Here is a 26,628-nt window from a genome sequence, read left to right on the forward strand (position 1 = left end):
AAGACTGATTTGGAAAAGAACGCTATCAATGCTATGTTGGGGGACGTTGCATCTCATAAAAAATCCATGCATGTACTCAGTAATTTGATGTTCTTGAGTGATATGTGTTGCATCTCTATTATTCTAAAATAATTGCTTACACAAAGTCTGAATCAAGAAATTAAACAATTTATGGTTGTGAATTTAACTGAACCAGCAACATGTCCGTATTTTTTACTTCTTTCATAAATAGTAAAAGATGTTAATATGTTTAAAATATGAAGAATAAAAAAACATTTAAATTCTAAAAATGAATACCAGTGTAAGACCCCGTATGACCCTAGCTCATTTTAGCTTACTATTGTATGTTAAAGGGGTCCAAGACTTAGAAAATTTCACTAAGTGTTAAGATTTAGTTATTTCCAAAGCCCCTTAAACTTTGATGATTTTAGTTTTGACCTTTTCAGCCATAAAATGTCAATTTTAAGGTTGATTAATGATAGAGGATGTTAAAGGAGCATCCCAAGTGAGTTTTGGAGTTTTTAGATGAGGTTTAGACCATGTTTAGATGACCAAAACAGTAGGGCATTATGATAGAGCTGGGCCGCGATGGTTAGTTGACCCATGCTTAGGGTCGCACTGCATTGGTTGCTTGACCCAGCCAAGGGTTATGCCGTATTGGCTACTTGACCTAGCCAGGGGTTATGTCGCATTGAGTGGTCTCCTCCAACTCCTTAAATCCTCATCATTAAGGGAATTTAAGACAATTTCCCTCACCCAAACAAATCCATAACACGAGATTTAGGGTCCCTAGGTGCATTATTTTCCCATTTATTCACAAATCCTCTCAAGAGAAAGCAATCTTTTCTTAAGAAAAAACCCTAGCCTCTTCAATATTCAGGATCAAACTTCAAGAAATCACCAAGAACCTTCTTGAATTCTTCAATTAAGGTATGTTAGATATCCATCCATGGACCCTTTTCACCCATGAAGTCCAAAAACCTACTTTTATGTTTTAAATCATGAATTTACATGTTTACAATGAGTTATTTTCATGAAGCTTTTATGAAGTTCAATTATGCATGATGTTTGCAAGTGATTTTAGTTGAGGAGCCCTTATACATTTGAAATATGAAATTCCATGTTAAATCCCCAGTGTATGGTTTTAGTTTTGTGATTATGTTATTCCCACGTGTTTCAGTCATCCCCATGCATAAGTTCATGAATTTCAAGTGTTTGATGAAATGCCTAAATGATTGAATTTTGAACAATGACTACTTTTTATGGTTTCATGCTTTAGTATGTTTCTACTGTTAATGTTATTGAGTCCTGGGGGTTATGAATACCCAAAAACTTAGTTATTTAGTTAGTATCAGTATTTTCGGGATGGTTTTGGATATATTAGAGTATTATCAGTTCAATCAGTTGTCATGATCAGTTAAACTTAGATTAGTTCAGTAATCTGAGTTAGTTCAGTTGGGACTAGTATTTGGCACCGAGCAAACCCAAGGATGGGGTCTCACCTTCCAGATGAGGGGCCTTTAGTAGTAGTCCCTGTGTTAAGAAACTACATAACCAGCATAGGTTAAGATATTAACCTACCAGTTAAGGGTTTACATATATCTCACTAGAGCACCTTCTAGTACAGGGTGACTCTTTAGTCCATCGGGACTTCACTTTAGTGGATCCACATATCCAGTGTTTATCCCCATGGCACGGTACTGAATTTCTTTAAATTGAGGTCATAGGTTGGACCCAATTATCTCATATTGAGGCGTGTCACTTAGATGATAGCTCCCACAATCTCAATCCAATCCCAGTTCAAAAGTCATTTCAGGTTTGCTTGACCATAGCATACAGTTTATAAGTTAAATCGGTACTCAGATTTTAGTGTTTCAGTTTACTGACTATTCCAGTATCATGTTATATGCTTGGTCATGCATTCTAATATTTTACAACCTTCATGCATACTATGCATCATTTATCTCATGCTATTCATTCAGTCAGTTATTATTCATGCACATGAGCCTTTGCATATCAGTCTAACCTCATTTAGCATAACCATACATTCAAAGTACTGATCACATACTTGTTTCTTGTGCTATGATGTCTCATATCATAAGTTCGAGTGCTCAGGTTCCCGAATGTACTTAGACATTCAAGTGCATCACTAGTAGTAGCAGTGGTGAGTTCTTATATTCTGAGAACCAATTATGTTTATTTTAGTATTTTACTTCAGTTAGACAGTTGGAGTTAGTTGGGGCCTATCCTTTCAACCCTTATTAAGTTAGTTTAGAGGCTTTTAGATACTTTTAGATAGTTTAGTCAGTTTTGTCATTATTTTACCAGTTTTTAGACGGTTGTTTTCAGACACTTGTTTACAGTTTTATGATCTCAGAGATATTTTTTTTGTATTTAAAACCATATGGTATATTTATTTGTTTCCTCTTATGTTCATTACCCGTATATCTTTCAGTGCTCAGAGAAGGTACCAACTCAGAGGTTAGCTTGTGGTCACTTGTGTCTGCAAGCACCGTATGATATCCAGGGTGTACTCTCAGGGTATTACAAATTTGGTATCAGAGTCTCTCATGTGTCAGCCCTGTTGATGTAGGCCAAAGTTTAAACTGAGTGTAGACAAATCCCAGTTAGGCGGGGCAAACCTCAGTCCTTAGTCTAGGAAAATCCCATTTGGTGAGGAAAAACACTGAAGGGATCCTGGGTATAAGTAAGAAAGCCTTAGTCCCTAGTGACACGTTTTAAAGACATGCGGCCTGGGCTTAGAGCGGACAATATCACTAGAAGGGTGGGGAGTTAAAAGTGTCTCTCAGGACTTAATTGTTTAGGATGCCCGTCACAGCCAGCGCCCTAGCTCGGGTCAATATAACCAGACACTAACTAAAATCTAATAACTATGAGCTAAATATAAAACATGGATCATTTAGAAAAATCAGTATGCCAATTAGTTTATCACTTTTAAATACAAAGGTAAAAACTATATACATGTACTATACAAAAACAACAACATACCTAGTGTATTCCCACATAGTAAGGTCTAGGGAGGGTAGAGTGTACGCAGACCATACCACTACCTCAGGTGATGTAAAGAGGTTGCTTTCAATAGACCCCCAGCTTAGAATGGATAATAGTATAACAAACACAAAAGATAAGTGCAAAATAAGCTAACACTGCTAGCAACATATACATGTACTATACATTCTGAAAATTATGTAACTGTCACCTATTTAACTAGGAAATTCATTACTTACTGAATTGGTTAAGGGTTTTCTTAGATATGGCAATATGAAGAGCCACATTTTATTTTAACTATATCAACTCAATAGTCAAACTATTTTCGGAGATACAAAATATGTAATTTGTGATGTAAGAAAATAAAACAAACAAAAAACTTACATTTGTTTACCAGGTAATGTTCTAGGAATAAAATTGTTAAATGGTGACTTCCAAGATACACTTTCAATCCAAAGATGATTGTTGTCGCTGTCAAATATAGTAACCCAATAAAGGTTGGGGTCAAATCCCAAGGGAAAACGTGGACTTGTGGATCTTAAATACTGTAATCAACAAGAAAAAACTAGAAGGGTAAATGGGGGCATTTGAATAGTAATATCAAATAAGGAACAAATACTAACTTTGGTTGTAATCAGTATTGGTAAACACTAGGATTGTGTTCCTCCTGGTTTCTCAACTCTGTAGGATTATCGTGCTTTATTGAACCAACCCGAGACCTTTCATGGAGAATCTGATAAGTTATGTACCACCAACCATCTTTTGGACTAGCTGACACATTTCACCCTTTAACTTTTGAGTCTCAGGATGTTGCCTTACTAACCCTTATCTTGACCCCAGTTAAATATTACCTTTAATTCTCTAGTTATTAGATGATAGTTAAACATCTTACTTAGATAATACCTAGTAGCATTGATCAATAGTTAAACTTCAAATTACTGTTGTGATTATTTTTTCCTAGTCACTACTCCTTTTTTGGTGTAAGTAGAAATAATCAAGGGGGTATCTTAACATTGGAAACCGCTAAAATAACTATTGAAGTGAAGAAAGTACAATGCATTCATAGGTATCGATCCAGAACAACAATAGCACTTTTCCTACTTTGTCAATCCGTCAGGGTTTCCATAACCCTAGCCATAGGTGTTTAGTCGCTTACTCTTGTGAAATAATCAATAAAATTCATGATTAAAAGAAAGATGAAATCACAATAATAAGAACTAGAAAAACCTAAAATCGTAACTGAATTAATCAACTGAAATCAGTACATAAGAATTCCAAGACCAAAGTAGGATCTCAGAATTAAAATACATTTGTAAGAATCTAGAATGCATTTCTACTACTAAAAAATACATAAAGGGTATTTATAGTGCATGAGGAAACCCTAAAATAGAAGCCTAGATGAAATAGAAGACAAAGGTTGGTGGCGACTTATTATCCCTACTTGCGTCTTATTCTTGGGCTCAGGTAGTACTTGTAGCCAGTAAGGAGGGTGCAAGTGTAACGCCCCGAATATAGCACCTAGAATGCTACATGATGCTCATGATCTGGAAGGAACACAATCTAACCCATGACTAATATCTGTACCTTTACACTGCATAATCTACTGTATAAATGCGGAAATAAGGGCTGAAAGGCCATAAGGTTCAAAGATCTGATAAAACATAAAATTTGATGGTATGGTATATCAACACCAAAACAACTAAAATAACTGACTGAACATGCTACTCTAAAAAGCCTCTATATGACTGAACTGTCTGAATATGGAGTTGATGGGACATGTCCCCAGCTAACTCCAACTACTAAAATAAATTAATTAATAAGATAATAAAGTAATGGTCATGTCCTCAAAGGATGAGGACTCACTACTAACTCTGACTGCTAAGACTGGAATGCTACTAATGCTCCGAAGCTCGTGCTTCAGAACCTCATCAACCCTCATCTAACAGTATTGTTGTCTCAACCTATGCTGGCTACAAAATTCTGGAATGCAAGGATGACTTCTAAAAATCACACCCTCATCTGACAGTGTGTGTTCCCATCCTTGGGTTCACTCAGTGCTAATTCCTACTCCAATCTGAATAGACACTGAACATGGAGTACTGAACTGATTGGACTAAATTAACTGAGTTCCATTGACTAATGGAATAGTACTGATATTACTATATTACTGATCTTTCCTGAGTTACATGACTGACTAAGTTCTATGGACATGGCTTAACTGAGAGTATCTTGAAAACATGACACTGGCTCTAGGTACACAGCTAAATTATTGGGTACAAGTACCCCCAGGACTTGATAGCATGAAACTGACAAAGCATGACTTTCTTAAATACATGACTAACATCATAATCCATAATACAATAAGTTTGAGATTTCATGAAGTAGAAGATCTAAAGCACTACAAGGTCTACATATGTATCCATAATTCACTGACTAAGATATTTCGTCAAACATTTGACATGCATAAACTTGTACATGATTGGGGATTTCATATTATCATACTAGTATGGCACTTTTCCTCCAAATAGGCATTTAATAAAACACATGGGGAGCATGCTTTGGTTATACAATCATCAACACATCTGATAATCATGGATACATCAATCAATGAATAAATTTAAGGGTTTATCATTATTATTATGAAAATCACCACATCCTAGGGTGAATCATTGGAATATGTTGTTTCAAACATGAATCAAAACTCCACAACCTCATGAACATGAATTTCAATTCAAATTAAATCATGAACATTCATATATACATAAATCTTGAATTTTGAAAAGAGATTCTTGAGCTTCATGGGTGAAAGGGACCAATGAATCATCACATGGCATACCTGGGTTGTGAGTTTCTTGAAGTTCTTAGACTTGAAGAACTTGAATCTCTTAGTTTCTTGAGGAATGATTTGGATCTTGTTCTTGGGGATTATATTTGAGAGAAAACCCTAATTTGATGTTGTATATGGATAATGAACTTATGAGCCTTGGTCTGATATAATTAGGGGTTAAAACGGGTGGAAAAGACTCAAATACCCTTTTAAAAATGGCTTAGATTTTGCTAAACGGGATCTGCAATGGCTTGTGTGATGGTCCGTTACTTGCTCGACGGTCTGTCACTCCGACCATCGCACCTGGGCAAGAATAGGGACTCACTGCCTTAGTAACGACGGCTTGGGCGACGGTCCATCGCTAGCTCGATGGTTCATCGGTGCTGGCCGTCGGACTTGAGCAAAAGTCGGGGTAACTACCTTAGTCGCGACGGCTTGGGTGATGGTCCGTCGCTGGATCGATGGTCCATCGGCCTGACCGTCAATTTTGGACAGTTTTGACAGTTCTTTGTAAAACATCTATAACTTTTTATTCCGATACCAAATCTGGACGAAATTGGTATCATTGGAAAGCTAATTCAATTTCCTACCTGATAAATAGTTAAAATCTCAAAAATACCACACGTATAAAAGTGGGTTAATATTTCAAAGTAAGTTTCTAATATTCTTGGGACGATTTCAAGCTAGGTAAAAGTACGGGGTATTACAACAAGTGGCAACTGCAAATGCCAAATCAAAATTTCCTGTAAGTTAGCTATCGAGATTTTGGACCTTTGGCACTTGATTTTCCTACATGCGATCCACATGTTGACATAGCAAGTGCCAGGAGTCATCTTTTCAGTTTTTTTTCAATTCTCGAACATGCATTGATCACGAACAAGCCGAAAAGTGTCCCGAGCGAGCATTCATAATTTCTCCCATAAGCATCCAAAAACATATTTTCATCTTTTTCACAAACTTAGCATCCAAAACATATTTTCCTACAAAACATACCCAAAACGCATTATATCTAACAAAACAACCACAAAAACTTGCATATTTTTCTCATCTTAAGCGTCGAAAATGCTATATTTCTATAGCACATCAATACCCTCAACTTAGAACGTTTGCATGTCCTCAGGCAACAAAACGCATACTACCTCAAAAGAGGGCTTTCATGACAATACAAAATGATTTTAGCGGCAAAAATAATTGCAGCTAATCATTAGCCAGTTATTAATATTTAGCCGGCTATTCAGGCATTGACAAAGCTTTTAGCGGCCATTGTTATGGAAGCTGGTAAACGGAAGTATTTATTGCAGCTTAAAACCATTGGTTTTAAGGGAAATTATTTGTGGCAATTATTTTGGCTGCTAAATTTAATTCATAATGGCTGACTATAGTATTATAGCATCTATTATTATCATTAGCATATCCAATTATGTTGCCATTAAATGCTAGTAGTTTTAACAATAATTATTTGGCAACTAAATCCAAACCACAATGACTAATTATGATCTTTTAGAGTTCATTATTATCATTAGTAAATCAAATTAAACTATCATTAAAAATAAATAATTGTAATGTCAATTAATTTGGTAAATATATCACTTCTAAAAAACATCTTAATTTTTCCTTCTAGCGTCACTTTTAGTTGTAAGTAAATACAACTAATTTCATTAGTTGTTTTAATCTTTAACAAAAATCATATAATTATAAATTTTATAAATAAATCTCTTGAAAACATCATAATTGTGATAATAGCGTTGATTTTTATGGTTAGTAAATTTAAATAATTGACTATAAAATTCACAAGCTTTTAATGACAACAAAGTTCACCAAATGCTAAAAAAAATATTACTATTAATTGATAAAACAAAAATTTCTCATTTAAATTTAATAAACAAAAGCACTAATCCGAAACATCAATATTGTGACTTCAAAAATAAACTTATGTTGTTTGAAATAAAATAGCCTATCTACTAGAATAATATCTTGAAAAAATTTATGCAATTCTTCATATCATAATCCTGCACATGCTATCAAACTATATGACCAAAAATAATAAAATATATATGTCAAAAAATAAAAAGTAATGTGGCAAATAAATCTTGTAGTATTAGAATACGATTTAGCTATAACATCGTAACTAGAGACCATCTTTTTGTTCACTGCCAATACACTCAAAGCTAACTGAATAGCCCTCTTACCTACTAAACATAACTACTTATAGGGAGGATAACTAGGAGAAGCATGTAGAATGGATCACTCATCATAGCATAAAAATATTCATGATTACCAAATTCTCATATTGGTATATACTTAATAAGTGCATATTGTGTGGATGGAGAAAAACCAAAGGACCTTTGAAGATTAAAGAAGCAATGGATGATGTTAACTAGAGAAGTAGCCTATATTTGTCATGTAAAAGAACATGTAGGAATTAGTGCTAAGCTTCAATAGTTACTTTGAAGCCATCTATAGCTAGCTAGTTTCCTGTTTTTACTTTGAGATAGCTGTCAGTGGTTGGCTTGCTATGGCTCTGAAATAATGCCCTTTGTGATTAATTTCAAAGTGAAAATTACCAAAAAAAAGGGGGTTGTTTTAGTTGTTAATGAAAAGGATAGGAACTTTGGTAAAGTAATTGTCGCTACAAGTATGCGAGAAAAGTTGTAAGATTAGGACTAAGTTCTAGCAGCTACAATAAGTGATCAAAAATCTTTGGCCTTAGTTAATCATGTTGAAAAATATGGACAAACTCTTGAAAATCAATAGTGTGAAACAATTTTAAAACCACCACTAGCTACTGCTCTTGATCGAGTTTCGATCATGCCATTGGAACTCAAAAACTCTGAGCAAAACTTAAGTGGAACTAAGGTTGCAAAGACTATTCATATTGTTGCAATGGATGTGGGATAATCTGGGCAACAATCAAGTTCTATCAATATTGAGACGTAGGGGTAACACCAAGAGATATGGTTGATGCATCTGAAGCATATTCGGGGCAGAAAATAAGCTCTACAGAGGAGGGCGAAGTTGTTAAAAATTTTGGGCAGTTTATGGTCAACTTGGTTAGACGAAAAAGTGAAGAACAAGGGTGGCTAACAACTGATAAAACTCCTTACTTGCAAGTTGAAATATGAAGCAACATTGTCAAAAAATTGGACATTGGTAGAACATAAAAACTCAATTGGAAGTAGTATATTTTCCTTAACTAGCTGGAGTAATTATTCAAGTCTTGGAAAGGGTGAGACTAGCAATTTTCAGTTGTGTGTCAATCCAAATTTCAACATACTAATTTAAAATATCTTTGACCACTTCCGCAACTGGAACAGTAAAGCTGGTTCATTGTATGAAGATAAATATTAATAATATCTAAGATGTATGTTGATGAATAAGGGATGACTGGAAAAGAACTGATAGCATCAAGAAATTTTCTCTCAAGCAAATGTATATAAGGCTGGTTGGTTCCCATACAAAGATAGGTTGGAGAAGGTTGACTTGTAAAAATCCAGGGTCCCCAAAATGGTTGTTTATTTTGACTTTTCTAACACATGAAAGAATTTACACAAGGGACGGGCTAGAAAAGTGGGAAATGAAGGTTTATCTAATCTATCAACTGTGTAAAAAGGAGTAGGAGAGTTTAGATTACCTATTTTTCATATGTAAAAATTAGAAACAATATGTCATAAGGTACTCAAGTTGCTTGGATACAATAAAAAACCTAGCATATGGCGGAGGAAGTTCAGTGGAGCAGAACTAGAATGAATAAAAAGAACTTGAATAATACAATGTTCAGATTGACATTAGCAGGTAGAGCTTATCAGGTACGCATGGAAATGAACAAAGTAGTATTCCAAAACAAAAAAAGGAATGGGGATGATATTGTAAAAGTGATTTTCCAAAAGGTTTTTGCTAAAGATACAACGAACAAGAAACCAGCTAGAGGGATTGAAAAATTTAATCACTATCCTAGTTAGCTTGCTTTGTATGGTAGTTGTATTTTCCAGGACGGTTTGATGAACATCACATACTAGGCATTTCCATGAAGTGATAACATTTTTCTTTTCTTGAGGTATAATTTTTTATGTGGTAATAAAATTTAACCACCCAAAAACACGTCTTCAAAATGGAATTTACTCACTCAACTTAATGGTTTAGTTAAAGTTTACTTCCAAAACTTGTCAAATAGTTCAAACTAGGTACCTATGGTTGATTGATAAGCTAGACTAGTTCAAGATCAGATAAGTAACACTCACTGAAACAAATACATCGAGATTATAGAGAATGAAGAAACCCAAGTTGAAATTTTAGAACAGATGGCATCTTTGGTGCAACTAAGCTAAAAGTGGAGATATAGTAACTTTTATCACCCAAAAGACAAAAAAATAGCCATTATTGCTAAACAAGTTCCAAACCAACCCCTTTGGAAGTACAGGATCCAATGGAAAAAGATGAAAGATACTACTTAAAATAGATGATTAGAACTGTGAGAATCAACATAATAAAAAATAAATCAATGGAAAACTCAGATAGTAGAATTGACGATATAGAATAGTAGTACCGTAAGAAGATGGTGTATTTTCAATATCACTATGTGTCCTTGTTGTCTATGATACTTGTTCATGGTCACTGCTATTTCGGACCTGATAAACATTACCACGATAGTTAACAACACTTTTAAAGGATACTAAAAACTTATGAAATCAAGTTACCTATTCACTTGAGGAGTCATTAATATTTTGAGATATCAATTCATTAGGAGCATATTTTCTTCTCATAATTGTATCATCTAGAACAATCCACAAAAAATTGAATGACCTTTGGGAGACATAGAACTGCCCTTCCACTCAAAAACTGCCTCATCAGGAAACTAAAACTTCACTACAAGGGTGCGATAATCTAGTGATGCATAGCATGAATGGAGCCACTCCATGCCTAAAACAACATTGAAATACACCATATCTAACTTTATTAGGTCCAATAGTGTGATCTTATGGAGGAGGGTAATAGGAAATGTCCTATAGACTTGCCTAGAAACAACTAACTCACCCACTAGGGTAGAAACTGAGAAGGGCTTAGAGAGATTTTTAAGACCTACCCCAAAATTTGCAGCAAACAATGGAGTGTAAAATTGGTAAAAAACTCCTTACTTGCAAGTTGAAATATGAAGCAACATTTATGAAAAATTGGACATTGGTAGAATATAAAAATTCAATTGTAAGTCGTATACTCTCCTTAACTAGTTGGAGTAATTATTCAAGTCTTGAAAAGTGTGTGACTATAAATTTTCAGTTGTATTTCGATACTAATTTCAACATACTAACTTAAAATATCTTTGAGCCACTTTCCGTACTATAACAGTGAAGATAGATCATTGTATGGAGATAAATATTAATAATATCTAAGATGTATGTTGATTAATAAAGGATCACTGGAAAAGAACTGATTAGCATCAAGCAATTTTCTCTCAAGCAAATATATATAAGGCTGGTTAGTTCCCATACAAAGATAGGTTGGAGGAGGTTGACTTGTAAAAATCCAGGGTCCCCAAAATGGTTGTTTATTTTGACTTTTGTAACACATGAAAGAATTTACACAAGGGACGGGCTAGAAAAGTGGGAAATACAGGTTTATCCAATCTATCAACTATGGGAAAAGGAGTAGGAAAGTTTATATTACCTATTTTTAATATGTAAAAATCAGCAACAATATGGCATAATCTACTCAAATTGCTTGGATACAATAGACAATCTAGCATATGGCAGAGGAAGTTCAATGGAGAAGAACTAGATAGAATGTGAAGAACTTGAATGATACAATGTTCAGATTGACTTTAGCAAGTACAGATTATCAGGTACGCTTGGAAAGGAACAAAGTAGTATTCCAAAACAAGAGAAGGAACGGGGATGGTATTGTAAAAGTGATTATCCAAGTGGTTTTTGCTAAAGCTGCAACAAACAAAAAACTAGCTAGAGGGATGGAAAGTTTTAATCACTATCTTAGTTAGTTTGCTTTGTATGGTTATTGTATTTTCCAGGACGGTTTGATGAACATCACATACTAGGCATTCCCATGAAATGATAACATTTTTATTTTCTTGCGCTATAATTTTTTACGTGGTAATAAAATTTGGCCACCCAAAAACACGTCACCAAAATGGTATTTACTCACTCAACTTGATGGTTTAGTTAAAGTTTACTACCAAAACTTGTCAAATAGTTCAAACTAGGTACTTATGGTTGGTTGATTAACTAGACTAGTTCAAGATAAGATAAGCAATACTCACTGAAATAAATACATCAAGATTATAAAGAATGAAGAAACCTAAGTTGAAATTTTAGAACAGATGGCATATTTGGAATAATTAAGCTAAAGGTTGAGATATAGTATCTTTTATCACCCAAAAGATATAAAAATAACCATTATTCCTAAACAAGTTCCAAACTCAATCCCTTGGAAGAACAGGATCCAATGGAAAAAGATGAAACATACTACTTGAAATAGATAATTAGAACTGTGAGAATCAACATAATAAAAAACAAATCAAAGGAAAACTCAGATAGTAGCATTAAAGATATAGAAGATTATAGTGAGAGAAGATGGTGTATTTTTAATATCACTAGGTGTCCTTGTTGTCTGTGATACTCATTCAAGGACACTACTATTTAGGACCTGATAAATATTAGCACGATAGTTAACAACACATTTAAAGGATACTAAGAACTTATGAAATCAAGTTACCTATTCACTTGAGGAGTCATTAATATTTTGAGACATCAATTCATTAGGAACATATTTTCTCATAATTTGTCTCATCTGGAATAATCATCAGGAAATTGAATGACCTTTGGGAGACATAGAACTGCCCTTCCACTCAAAATCTGCCTCATCTGGAAATTGAAACTTCCCTACAAGGGTGCGACAATCTGGTGACCCATAGCATGAATGGAGCTAATTCGGGCCTAAAATAACATCGAAATACACCATATCTAACTTTATTAAGTCATCTAGTGTGAAATTATGGATGAGGGTAATAGGAAATGTCCTATAGACTTGCCTAGAAACACTGACTCACCCACTAGGGTAGAAACTGAGAAGGGCTTAGAGAGATTTTTAAGACCTACCCCAAAATTTGCAGCAACCAATGGAGTCATATAAGAGAGATTTTATCTCGAGTCTAATAACACATACACATCAAGTTTAAAGGAAATAGGATTACAAGTGACAACATCTAATAAACTCTCCTCCTCCTAGAGGAATGGTAAGGCATAGAACCAATTCTGGGGCTGATCATCACCAGTACAGGATGATGCAACCTATGGAGGAACTGGGCGACCTGGATAAGTTGTTTAATTAGTAGCCTAAGTATGACAATGCATATCTCTACCTCCTTTCTTAGAATAAGGACACTCCTTGATCTTGTGGCCCAACTTGCCACAACCAAAGCAACCCCCTTTGCCCCGCAAACTCTCACAAGGATGGGTCCCACCATAATTTACACATGTTAGATAATTGGGCCTCCGAACTACACTATTTTAAGACTTGGAATTTAAAGTCCTACCCCACTGCTCTTTCCTAGACCTGGGTGCAGGGTCACTGGCTAAAAATAGCGCAGGCACTTCCTGATACTTCGAACAACTTCCTCCTCCAAACCTTGGCTGACTATACTCAAACTGTCCAATCCTAGCTCTTTTGATTATGTTTTTCCTTTGTTCAACTTTTTTGCCTCAATCTGTTCAGCATAATTCATCAACCGTGAAATATCCATATCCCTAATCAACATAGTAGTCCTACACTTCTTAACTACTAAATTATATACCCAGTAACAAACTTAATCATACGAGTTCTAGAGCCAGATAACAACACTAGGACATATTTAGCTAATTGAGTACACTTAAGGCAGTACTTCTTCACTTTCATAGATCCTAGCCTCAGGTTCATAAACTCCTCTACTCTAGCCTCTATCATCTCACGTGGAAAGAGCCTGTCAAAAAAAATCACTCTAAAATTCCTACAACTCATAGGAGTTACATTCTTACCCCTACGATCCTTCTACATAGTGACCCAATCATAAGAAATATCCTTCAGCCTATAGGATGCCAACTGTACATGCTTATTTTATGTAACATACATGATCTGAGAAATGTTTCTCACCTTACTAATAAAGAGTTGAGGATTCTCATCTACCTGCCTTTGACCTATGGAACTCAGGTAGATTCATCCTCATAAAGTCCTAAATTTTGGCCGCATCTAAGTTACATAAAAAGTAAACTAATATATATAAAAACTGAAGGTAAGTGATTCTAAAACTTAATGTAGGTCTTTAACTGGGAAACCTTAAACAAACACTTTAAACTTAAAATATACATACTCTAATAAGTCTCTACTACTGACTAGAGAGCGACTGGGATAGACCCTAGCTAACCTAAACATACATAGAAATCAATTGACTAAAATACTTGCATATATGAACTAAACTCTTATAATTTAGATCTTTGGACTATGAGGACTCACCAAAATTCAGAATGTAGGTGATGATGCTCGTAGTCAATCATACTGCTGGGAACGAGTACCAAAACCTACATTATAAGACAATGTAGTACATTGACATATATGTGGGTCAGTACCTCTGGAATGTATTGAATATATAAGGGTGAATGCATAAGTAAAGAATAAACTGAATATCTATATATAAACTTTCAAATGGTGCATGCTAAGCATAAATGACTTACCTTGGACTTGAACAAAACTGAAAACTACAAAATCATAAGACATGGATAATGACTCATATGAATAATCATAGTGAAACACAATACTTAGTTTCTAAAATCTTTAATTTTATTCTTTCTTATGGGAGATTCTTCTAACCGATATAAACCATGTGAGCTACCATGGAGTCCAACGTCTTACCCTTATTATGGAGAGCTGTTCAACCCTTGCCATTAGAATAGAACCTTAACATAAGTGATCACTATATTTTATCCATATTGGTAAAAATCTTAACCTATGCTGGCTCATAGTTTCTAGGAACATAGGATAAGCTCATCTGCATTCCCTTCTCGGTGCTAAATACTACTACCAAAATACATATATGATCACACTTAAGAAATCTACCTTAAAATAGCATAAGGGTTTCTAGATTGAAAACTAACATATATATAAATTGAAGGTAAACAATTCCATAACTTAATGTAAGTCTTTAACTGGGAAATGTGAAACAAATTCTTTGAACATAAAACATACATAGTCTGACAAGTCTCTACTACTGACTAAAGAGCCCCTGGTATAGATCCCAACTAACTCAAACATAAACAAAAATCAAATAACTAAAATACTTCCATCAATGAATCAAAATTCGATAAGATAGATCCTCAGACTATGAGGACTCATAAAAAGTTAGGATGTAGGTGATAGTCCTTATAATCAATTGTGTTACTTGGAACAAGCACCAGAACCGATATTATAAGATAATGTAGCACATAGACATATATTTGGGTCAGTATCTATGGAATGTACTGAGTATGTGGGGGTGAATGCATAATGTAACACCCCATATTTTTATGCTAGAATTCGAACTGTCATTCCTAAGTGTAAATGTTAATACATGTGTCATGATCATTATCCTAGTTTATGAAGTGATCTTGAAGTGAAAGATGTTCATAGAATTTACTTAGAACAAAGTTGAGCTAAGAAACTTACATTTGTCCAAAGTTTAGATTCTACGAGGGTCAACTTTGAAAGTGTATAACTTTTAATATAGGTATAATTTTCTAGCTAAAGGCCTACAAAATTATAGATAATTGAATTAGATTTACAACGATACCAATTTTGCCTAAATTCGATACCTGAGTGAAAAGTTATAACCATTTTCTCGAAGAAAGAAAGTAGGTCACTACGATTACACCGCTCGACGGTGCCTATAGCGGTGGAACAAATAGCACTTAGTGGTAAGCCTCAAAATTGAGATTCTGCTGTAACTTTTAATTCTGTAGGGTAGTCTTGTCTTTTCCATAAAGCTTGAGGTCAAAAAAACAGCAGATTAGACATCATTCTAGGTAAAATATACTCATTATTCACCAAATTTCTCTCCAAGAAACCCTAAAACTCCAAGTTTAACTCTAAGAAATCCAAAGTTTTACCATTCCCTTTTATAGATAATCAAGAATTCAAGTTTCTGCGTTCAAGAACTCCAAGAAAAAGCTTCAAGAATGTCATTAGAGATTCAAAGTTCAAGCTTCTACATCTAATAAAGCAAAATAAGGTATGTGAGGTTATGAAAAAGGATACTTCTTTCGTCCTTGTACCTAAATCTATCTATTAAAGGTGAATTTTCATGATTTTCAATTAGAGTTCATAACCAAAGTACCTTGGTTTGAGTTTATGGATTTGTAAAGTGATGGAAGTATGAAAGTGCATAGTTGTTTTGATTTCAAGAATTCTCTTTAATGATTTGAATAATATGTGTATGGTTTGAGAAATTGATTAAAGATTTCAAATTGAGTTTTAAGCATAACATTGTATTTTTGACTAAATTACCTTGATATTGTTGAAGTATTTCAAGAAGTACATTGAGCATGAACTTTATTGTGAATTAACATGAATTTAATGCATGGGTTTTTACGCCCTAAGTTTTAGTATTGATATTTTAAGAAGATAATTTTTTAAAGCACCCTATGATTAGTGTATATTTAAATTTTGAACAAGATTTTATCTTTTGATCCTCAGTTAAGATATGGAATCCACTTTACAGTTTTAATTATAGTTTTAATTGCAGTTTTAATTAGAGCTTAAAGTAAGTAGATGCATAACTGGTTTTAATTGTAAACCCTAATTCTAGTTCCAAGAATAAATTTAGTAAGTTAAAAATATAGTTTATCCTTGTGAGTTTAGCATTTATGTGTAGACCATTAGAGTAAAGAAATCAAGACTCAGTCGAGATGTATGGAATAGACCCATAAGCTTAGAATTTCAACTTTGATGTAAGAGGGAGATGGTAAAGTAAAGAACCAAATAAGAGTTATGATGATATATTGACCCTTTCTTACTCTATAGTATTCCTTGTATTTCAGTCATTATCACACCAAATTCATATCTTACGTGAGAGATCCATGCCAATGACCAATGCTTACACACTTCATGCATATTTAAATTTCATTCTCAACTTCTAGTAAGTAAGTAACAGCTCCACTCCATGGTTTGAGTTATTCCTCATAAATCTATGAACTTCAGTCTTATGTTGAATACCTTATGATAACTTTGAACTCATGTATTAGAGTATGGTTAGTTCTTAGAAACTCATGATACTAGCGAAATTCAAATTTATATTATGTACTTCCCCAGTTTAGATCTTCTTAATGAATCCATACCTTAGACGTTCTGTTCCTCGGGCCTCAGTTAAGTGTCTAAGTTATGTATGGTATTTCTTCGTGTTTCAGATCCTTATGCATTGTCCTCACAGTGACCTCTTCCTATGTTAAGATGGTGATGATTGTAATGGATAAGTAATTGTTTAAATGAGAGGAAGTTGATGGCTCTTACTAAGAAAGATTGTTTATGCTTTTTCTATACAAGGCTAAGAGATGGAAGGAATATTGAGGTAAATCTTTGGCATATATCATAGTTAGCTGGGAATTCTAGGTTTGTCTTCTTAAGCATAGTGCAAGAAAATGGTTGTTGATAGAGGTATATGGAATATTATAAAGACACCTTTATAGGTGTTTCCCTTGAATTTCACATATGGATATAACGATAAGCTTGAATATCATGGTGGGATGTCAGTGGGGGAATGGAATATGCACTAGCGAATCCATAGTAATAGTTCAGTTTAGACTTTAGTAGATGGATTTATCAATGCAAATGTGAAAATTATAAGTTGAATCAACGAGTATGTTATTTAAGGGGAATAGTATAGTTGAGGGAGTATTTTTATGTGTGGCTAAGCTATAAAGAAAGAAGTTTCATTGTCTATGGCATAGTAATTCTATCCTAGCTTATGATTTATATGTCTTATTCAAATCATATTGTATTATTTGAATTTTTTAGAAGAGTGTTGGAGAAATATTCCATTTTAGTATGGGCAGTCAGTATGGTCTAATTCATAAAGCCTGTCATCCAATATAGAAATCAAGAAGGTAAGCTCCTATAGATTTCTAACGTTCCATCTAGTCTTACTACCTAAAGTTTCACGAGTAAGGCCATTCCATGAGGTAAAATGTTCGCATTCATGAAAATTACGAATTCAGCTCAGTTCATGCACCATGCATCAATTTTAGATTCAGATATTTATTCATGATTAAGTTCACAAGTGTTCAGTGAATAATCATAGTTTTCCAAGTATTCCAGCCTAGACAATGTAATACCTATTGTATGATCTTAGTTTCGTTGTCTCATAATTTGTGCTTGCATAAGTTATCAGTTCGCCGTTCTATATATATAATTATATCATGATATCTTCAAGCAAATTCTAAATTCTCAGAGTGAATTGGCTCTTTATAATAAGTAAAGGCAAGTCAGCTCAGAAATTGGTTTCATGATAGAAGTTTTTACTGTTTAACCTTAGTTATATCCTTTCTTGGAAAGCATATCATGTCCATGATATTCCATACCTCTAAGGCTTTAACAAGTTCCTATCCATTATTTGACGAAAAATGATTTCAAGGGGTAGATAATGTTACACCCCTTATTTTTGTGCTAGAATTTGAATCATCGTTTCTATGTGTATAAATGTTAATATCATGATTTGTATGTTAATAGATATGTCATTATCATTATCCTAGTTTATGAAGTTATCTCGAAGTAAAAGATGTTCATAGAATTTACTTAGAACATAGTTGAGCTAAGAACCTTAGATTCGTCCAAAGTTTGGTGTTAGATTCTACAAGGGTCAAATTTGAAAGTGTATAACTTTTAGGATAAGTAGAATTTTCCAGCTAAAGACCTACAAAATTGTAGATAAATGAATTAGCTTGCCAACGATACCAATTTTGCCTTAATCTGATACCTGAGCAAACAGTTATAGACATTTTCGTTAATAGAGGAAGTAGGTTACCGCGATTACACCGCTCGAAGGTGCCTATAGTGGTTGAACCAATAGCACTCAGTGGTTAGCCTCAAAATTGAGATGTTGCTGAAACTTTTTATTCCATGGGACAGTCTTGTCTTTTCCCTATTGTCTGAGGTCGTAAAAACAACAGATTAGACATCATTCTAAGCAAAATATACTCATTATTCACCAAATTTCTCTTTAAGAAACCCTAAAACTCCAACTTTGACTTCAAGAAATCCAAAGTTTTACTATTCCTTTTTCAAGATAATCAAGAATTCGAGTTTCTGGGTTCAAGAACTACAAGAAGAAGCTTTAAGAATGTCATTAGGGATTCAAAGTTCAAGCTTCTACATCCAATCAAGAAAAATAAGGTATGTGGGGTTATGAAAAAGTATACTCCTTTCGTCCTTATGCCCAAAACTAGCTTTTAAAGTTGAATTTACATGATTTTTAATTAGGGTTCATACCCAAAGTATCTTGTTTTGAGTTTATGGATTTATAAAGTTATTGAAGTATGGAAGTGCATAGTTGTTTTGATTTCAAGTATTCACTTTCATGATTTGAATACTATGAGTATGGTTTGAGAAATTGATTAAAGACTTCTAATTTAGTTTTAAGCATGACATTGTGATTTTGATTTCATTACCTGATATTGTTGAAGTATTTCAAGAAGTATATTGAGCGTAAACTTTGTTGTGAATTAACATGAATTTAAAGCATGGGTTTTTATGCCCTAAGTTTTTGTATTGATATTTAAAGAAGATTATGCTTTTAAGCTCCCTATGATTAGTGTATATTCAGATTTTGAACAAGATTTGATCTTTTGATCCTCAGTTAAGACATGGAATCCACTTTATAGTTTTGATTATAGTTTTAATTGTAGTTTTGATTAGAGCTTAAAGTAAACAAATGTATAATTGGTTTTCATTGTAAACCCTTATTCTAGTTTTAAAGTGGATTGCTTATAGAATAAGCATACAAATTAAAGAGAGTAGTATTTAGCACCGAGTTGGATATGATTCCAATGTCTCATTCCCCAGAACTACGACCTAACATAGGTTGAGATTATCAGATTATCCCTATTTATATGAATACAGATACAGATTGTGATCACTCAACTCAGGCTATACTCCTCGGCAAGAGTATGACACCTCACCCTAATATGAGGTTTTCCCCTTAGAAGAACTAGACATTGGACTCCATGATAGCTCACATAGTTTATCTCGGTTAGAAGCACCTCCCTAAAACCTAAGTCCTAAAAGAAAAGAATAACATAATAGTTTTTAAAAACTAAGTGTAAAGACTCATAAATTTACTCAAATATTGTTCTACATAAGACATTAGTTATCCTGCATGAATGGAACCAAAATAAGAGTACAACTTAACTAAGGGTGGTGGCTCACAACAATTACTTTTATGCTTAGTACTCATGATTTATGGTTAGATAATTTTGATTATTCAAGCTAAGGTGAGTCACTGACACTTAGCATGCATTGTTGAAAGTGTGTTTGAATATTGCGTTATTGGTCTACTTATGCATTAACCCCCATATGCTAAGTACTTTCCAAAATTACTGATCCACATATAATTTTATGTGCTACATTGTTTAATAATGTACATACTAGTTCAGTTGTAGTCCATATTCCATGATCAGACAGTTGTAAATTCCAACCAGCAGATGATTAGTCCTCCTACTTTGGGGACTTCAGTTAGATGGTATATATGTACTTTTATTTTCTTACTCATGTGTATTGATTTGTGGTAGTTGGAGTCGTGTCCCAACTACCTATAGTCAGTATAGTAGAGGCTTCATAGACTGTCAGTTGAACTAGTGTATTTGATACTAGTTTTGTTTTGTATAAGCAGAGTTGTAATCATTTTTATATAGATTTGTATTGATCAGATTCCGAAATGATTTATCTTACACTTATTTTTTTTAGATTTATTTATTTTATTTAGTTGCTCATGATTTATGCCAGTACAAGGGTTAGCTTGGGATTATGTGTTGTCCAAAGCACCATATAACGACTAGGGGTAGTCTCGAGTTGTTACAAACTTTGTATTAGAGAAAAGATGTCATGTTTCCTAGGGTTTTTGTGAAGCCATGTCTATTCGAGTCCTGCAGAATGGTATGGAGGCATCTGTATTTTTCTTTGAGAGGCTACAAGGCATTTAAGAAATGTTTCCCTTCTTCACACTCTAGATCGTGCTGCAAAGTTGTTCTCTCATAAACTTTTATCTACTCATGTATTATCCCAACATTCTCCATTTATGATTTTTCAAGATAACAAGAGTACTATATTCCCATTTTCCCTAATATGATACTCTCAGATTTACTATAAAAAATTATAGAAGTCATACAAGGGGCTTGAGAGGAGCTCGCTAGTATGTTATAAGTTTCTCAAGTTGAGATTTATGTTATGATCCTTATGATTTGTCCAATTAAGATAGATTAAGATATGTATTTAGATTTCTCATTAAGTTTTTTATATAGATAACACTCATGAGAGAAAATAGTATGAACCTAGAGTGTTATGATTCATAAGTAGTAGAACCTTTCTATAGTTGGAAGTATGGGTATTGAAGTATAGTGACAATAAAAGTGGGAATGATGATTGATAGAAAAATAGAGATGAACTTATATGTGCTATTAAGTATGTTGGAAGTGATATGTTCTTTTGTGGTAGCTAGTGGAAGGTAGTGAAGAAGTTATCATTTAAGGTCGAATAATTATTTGCTTGAAGTATGAAAGGGGTACTGATGGTATTTATGGTGTTAGAAAGGTGTAGGATTTTAATGGATTATTTGCTGGTTGAGTATTTTTAATTTAGGCTTCCCTTGAAGTTGCAAGAAGGACTTTAGTTGAAACTTATAGAGCAATGAAAGTAATTTAGGTATATAGATGGGTAAATAGTTATAATGTGTAGAAGGAGGATGTGCTAACGTATTTTAATAAGATATATCATATGATTATGACCGATTATTATTGTTATGAAGTTCTACTGGACTAGTATTTCTTGATACTTTAATTTATAGCTTCCAAGCCAGAATAGTATGCGAAGTTCATCAATATATACTAAGTTTGAATAGTGGATAGTGATCAAGGTGGAAATGATGATTTCTTGGTTAGTGCTGCTAGTTGCATGGGAGTGATTTAGTAGGCTTGAACAGTGCGAGCAAGAGTTTAAGTTTATTTATTTGAAATTTAGTATGATGATGTATGTATAATGTAGAGAGGTTCCCAAGGTGATATAGGGATTGAATTACTTCAAAGGTTATTAAGTGTTATGTGTTGTTAATAGTACCCTTGGGTTGTTAAGTGGAAGAAGGCTAGCTTTATAGTGCATAGTGTCCCTAATAGCTAAGTTGAAGAGTTCTGGATAGTTGGTGGTGAGTCTTTTAAGTAAGAATTAGATTCTTATGGTTTAGGGAAAGTATAATTTTAGAGCTATGATATTAATAGACTATGAAGGAAAAGAAGTGGTTTATGAGTTTCAGTAAGGCAGGTATACTTTTCTAGTTAATAGAGTGTTAAGTATATGATGATGACTATTCAAGCTGAAGGGAGTTAAGGGTAGTATGTACTAAAATGGTGTCCAAAAATGAAGTCAACAAGTTCAAAATATAGTTTATCCTTATGAGTGTAGCATTTATGTATAGACCATTAGAGTAAATAAATTACGACTGAGTCTCGAGGATATGGAATAGACCCATAAGCTTAGAATGTCAGCTTTGATGTAAGGGGGAGATGGTAAAGAGAAGAACCAAATCAAGTTTTGGGAATTAGATTGCAATAAATGTCAATAAGAGTTGTGATGAGATATTGACCCCTTCTTACTCTAGGGTATTCCTTGGATTTCAGCCATTATCACACCAAATTCATATCGTACGTGAGAGATCCATGCCAATGAACAATGCTTATACACTTCATGCGTATTCAAGTTAATTCTCAAATTCTAGTATGTAAGTAACTGCTCTACTTCATGGTTTGAGTTATCCCTCATAAATCTATGAACTCCAGTCTTATGTTGAATAGCTTATGATAGGTATGAACTCATGTTTTAGAGTATGATCAATTCTTAAAAACTCATGATATTTGCGAAATTCAAATTTATATCATGTATGTCCCCAGTTTTGATCTTCTTAATGAATCCATACCTTTGACGTTCTATTCCTCAGGCCTCAGGTAAGTGTTTAAGTTATGTATGGTATTTCTTCGTGTTTCAGATACTTATGCATTTTACTTATAGTGACCTCTTTCTCTGTTGAAATAGTGGTGATGGTAATAAATAAGTAATGGTTTAGATGAGAGAGAGTTGATGGCCCTTATTAAGAAAGATTATTTATGCTTTTTCTATCTAAGGCTAGGAGATAAAGAAACATTAAGGTAAATCTTTGGTATATATCATAGTTAGTTGAGAATTCTAGGTTTGTCTTCTTAAGCATAGTGCAAGAAAATGGTTGTTGATAGAGGTACAGGGAATATGAGAAAAAAGCCCTTATCGGTGTTTGCCTTGAATTTTACGTATGGTTATAATGATAGGCTTGGATGTCATGTTGGGATGTAAGTGTAAGAATGCAATATGCACTAGCAAATCCATAGTAAGAGTTTAGAGTTAGTCATTGAAGTGGTAAGGCATGTTATGCCTAGGGTGTGAGCTCTGGGAGAGACATAGAAGATTGAATTATGTGGCTTAGACTTGCATTATGGTGTAGTGTGTGTATCTTGTTATTTCAAGTTAGGCTTGATCATGGTGAGAGAATTTAGTTCAGTTTAGACTTTAGTAGATTGATTTATAAACTCCCATGTGAGAATTATAAGTTGAATCAATGAGTATGGTAATTTAAGGAATAGTATAGTTGAAGGAGTATTTTGAAGTGTTGCCAAGCTTGAAGGAAAAAAGCTTCATTGCCTAAGGCATAGTAATTCTATCGTATCTTTTGATTTATATGTCCTGTTTAGATCATGTCGTATTATTAGAATTTCTTAGAAGAGCATTGGAGAAATACTCTATTTGAGTATGGGCAGTCAGTATGGTCCAATTCATAGAGCCTGTCATCCAATTTAGCAATCAAGAAGATAAGCTCCTATTGATTTCTAACTTTCTATCTTGTCTTACTACCCAAAGTTTCATGAGTAAGGCCGTTCCATGGGGTAAAATTTTTGCATTCATTCATATTCCTAATTAAGCTCAGTTCATGCACCATGTATCAGTTTTAGATTCAGATATTTAGTCAAGATTAGGTTCATAAGTGTTCAGTGAATAATCGTAGTTTTCCAAGTATTCAAAACCAGACAATGTAATACCCATTGTATGATCTTTGTCTCGTTGACTCATGATTCGTGCTTACATAAGTTATATCTTCACAGTTCTATTTGTGTGATTATATCATGAACACTTCAAGAAAATTCTAAATTCTGAGCGAGAATCATCTCCTTATAGTAAGTGAAGGCAAGTCAACTCAGAAATCGATTTCATGATAGAGGTTATTAATGTTTCATCTCAGTTATATCCTTTCTTGGAAAACATATCATGTCCATGATATTCCATACCTCTATGGATTTAACAAGTTCTTATCCATCATTCGAGGACGAATGATTCTAAGGGAAAGATAATGTTACACATCGTATTTTTGTGCTAGAGTTTGAACCACAGTTCCTATGTGTATAAACATTAATCTCATGATTTATATGTTAATACACGTGTCATGATCATTATCCTAGTTTATGAAGTGACTAGAAGTGAAAGATGCTCGTAGAATTTACTTAGAACAAAGTTGAGCTAAGAACCTTGGATTCATCCAATGTTTGTCGTTAGATTCTATAAGGGTCAACTTTAAAAGAGTATAACTTTTAATGTATGTAGAATTTTCCAACTAAATACCCACAAAATTGTAGATAATTGAATCATCTTGCCAATGATACCAATTTTTCCTTAATCCGATACCCGAACGAAAAGTTATAGCCATTTTCATGAAGAGAGGAAGTAGGTCACTGCGATTACACCACTCGGCGGTGCATATACCTGTGGAACCAATAGCGCTCAGTGGTAAGCCTCAAAATTTAGATTCTGCTAAAATATTTAATTTCGTGGGGTAGTCTTGTCTTTTCCCTACAGCCCAAGGTCGTAAAATCAGCAGATTAGACGTCATTCTAAGCAAAATATACTCATTATTCACCAAATTTCTCACCAAGAAGTCCTAAAAATCCAACTTTAACTCCATGAAATCCAAAGTTTTACTATTCTTTTTTCAAGATAATCAAGAATTCAAGTTTTTGATTTCAAGAACTTCAAGAAGAAGTTTCAAGAACATTATTAGGGATTTAAAGTTCAAGCTTCTACATCCAATCAAGAAAAATAAGGTATGTGGGGTTATGAAAAGGAATATTCCTATCGTCCTTGTGTTCAAAACTATCTTTTAATGTTCAATTTACATGATTTTTAATTAGGGTTCATAGCCAAAGTATCTTGTTTTAATTTTATAGGCTTATAAAGTGATTGAAGCATGAAAGTGCATAGTTGTCTTGATTTCAAGAATTCTCTTTCATGATTTGAATAGTATGGTTTCGGAAATTGATTAAATATTTCCAATTGAGTTTTAAGCATGAAATTGTGATTTTGATTTCATTCCCTGATATTATTGAATTATTTCAAGAAGTATATAGAGCATGAACTTTGTTGTGAATTGGCATGAATTTAAAGTATGGATTTTTATGCCCTAAGTTTTAGTATTGATATTTCAAGAAGATTATGTTTTTAAGCACCCTATGATTAGTGTATATTTAGATTTTCAAGAAGATTAAATCCTTTGATCCTCAGTTAAGATATGGAATCCACTTTACAGTTTTAATTATAGTTTTATTTACAATTTTTTTTGAGCTTAAAGTAAACAGATGCATAATTGGTTTTCTTTATTAACCTTTATGCTAGTTTTAAAGTGGAATTCCTAAATAATTAGCATATATATTAAAGAGAGTAGTATTTAGCACCGAGTTGTTTATGATTCCAATGTCTCATTCCCTAGAACTGCGAGCCAACATAAGTTCATATTATCAGATTATCCCTACTTATATTGATGCAGTTATAGATTGTGATCACTTAGCTCAGGTTATACTCCTTGACAAGAGTATGGCACCTCACCCCAACGTGAGGTTTCCCCCTTGAGGAACTAGACATTGGACTCCATAATAGCTCACATAGTTTATGTTCGTTAGAAGAACCTACCTAAAACCTAAGTCCTAATAAAAAAATTAATAGAACTATTTTTAAAAACTAAGTGTAAAAACTCATAAATTTACTAAGATATTGTCCTACATAAGACATCAATTATCAGATTTTGGCTTTTAGTTTTCAGATGATAAAGTCGAGCTCTTTTCACTAACCCTGCATGATTTGAAACAAAAGAAAAGTACAACTCTTTAGAACTAATTGTGGTGGCTCAAAATAATAACTTTTATTCTTTTCTGCTCATGATTTATGATTAGACAATTTTGATTATTCAAGCCAAGGTGAGTCACTTACACTTAACATGCATTTTTGAAAGTTTGTTTGAATATTGCATTATTGGTATACTTATGCATTCACCCCATATGCCCAATACTTTCCAAAAGTACTGATCTATATATACATCTATGTGCTACATTGTTTAATAATATACTTACCAGTTCAGTTGTTGTCCATATACAATGATCAGATAGTTGCAGATTCCAGCCAGCAGATAATGAGTCCTCCTACTTGGATGACTTCAGTTAGATTTTTTTTAT

Source organism: Capsicum annuum, chromosome 7 (assembly GCF_002878395.1).
Source record: "Capsicum annuum cultivar UCD-10X-F1 chromosome 7, UCD10Xv1.1, whole genome shotgun sequence".
NCBI classification, from domain to species: Eukaryota; Viridiplantae; Streptophyta; class Magnoliopsida; order Solanales; family Solanaceae; genus Capsicum; species Capsicum annuum.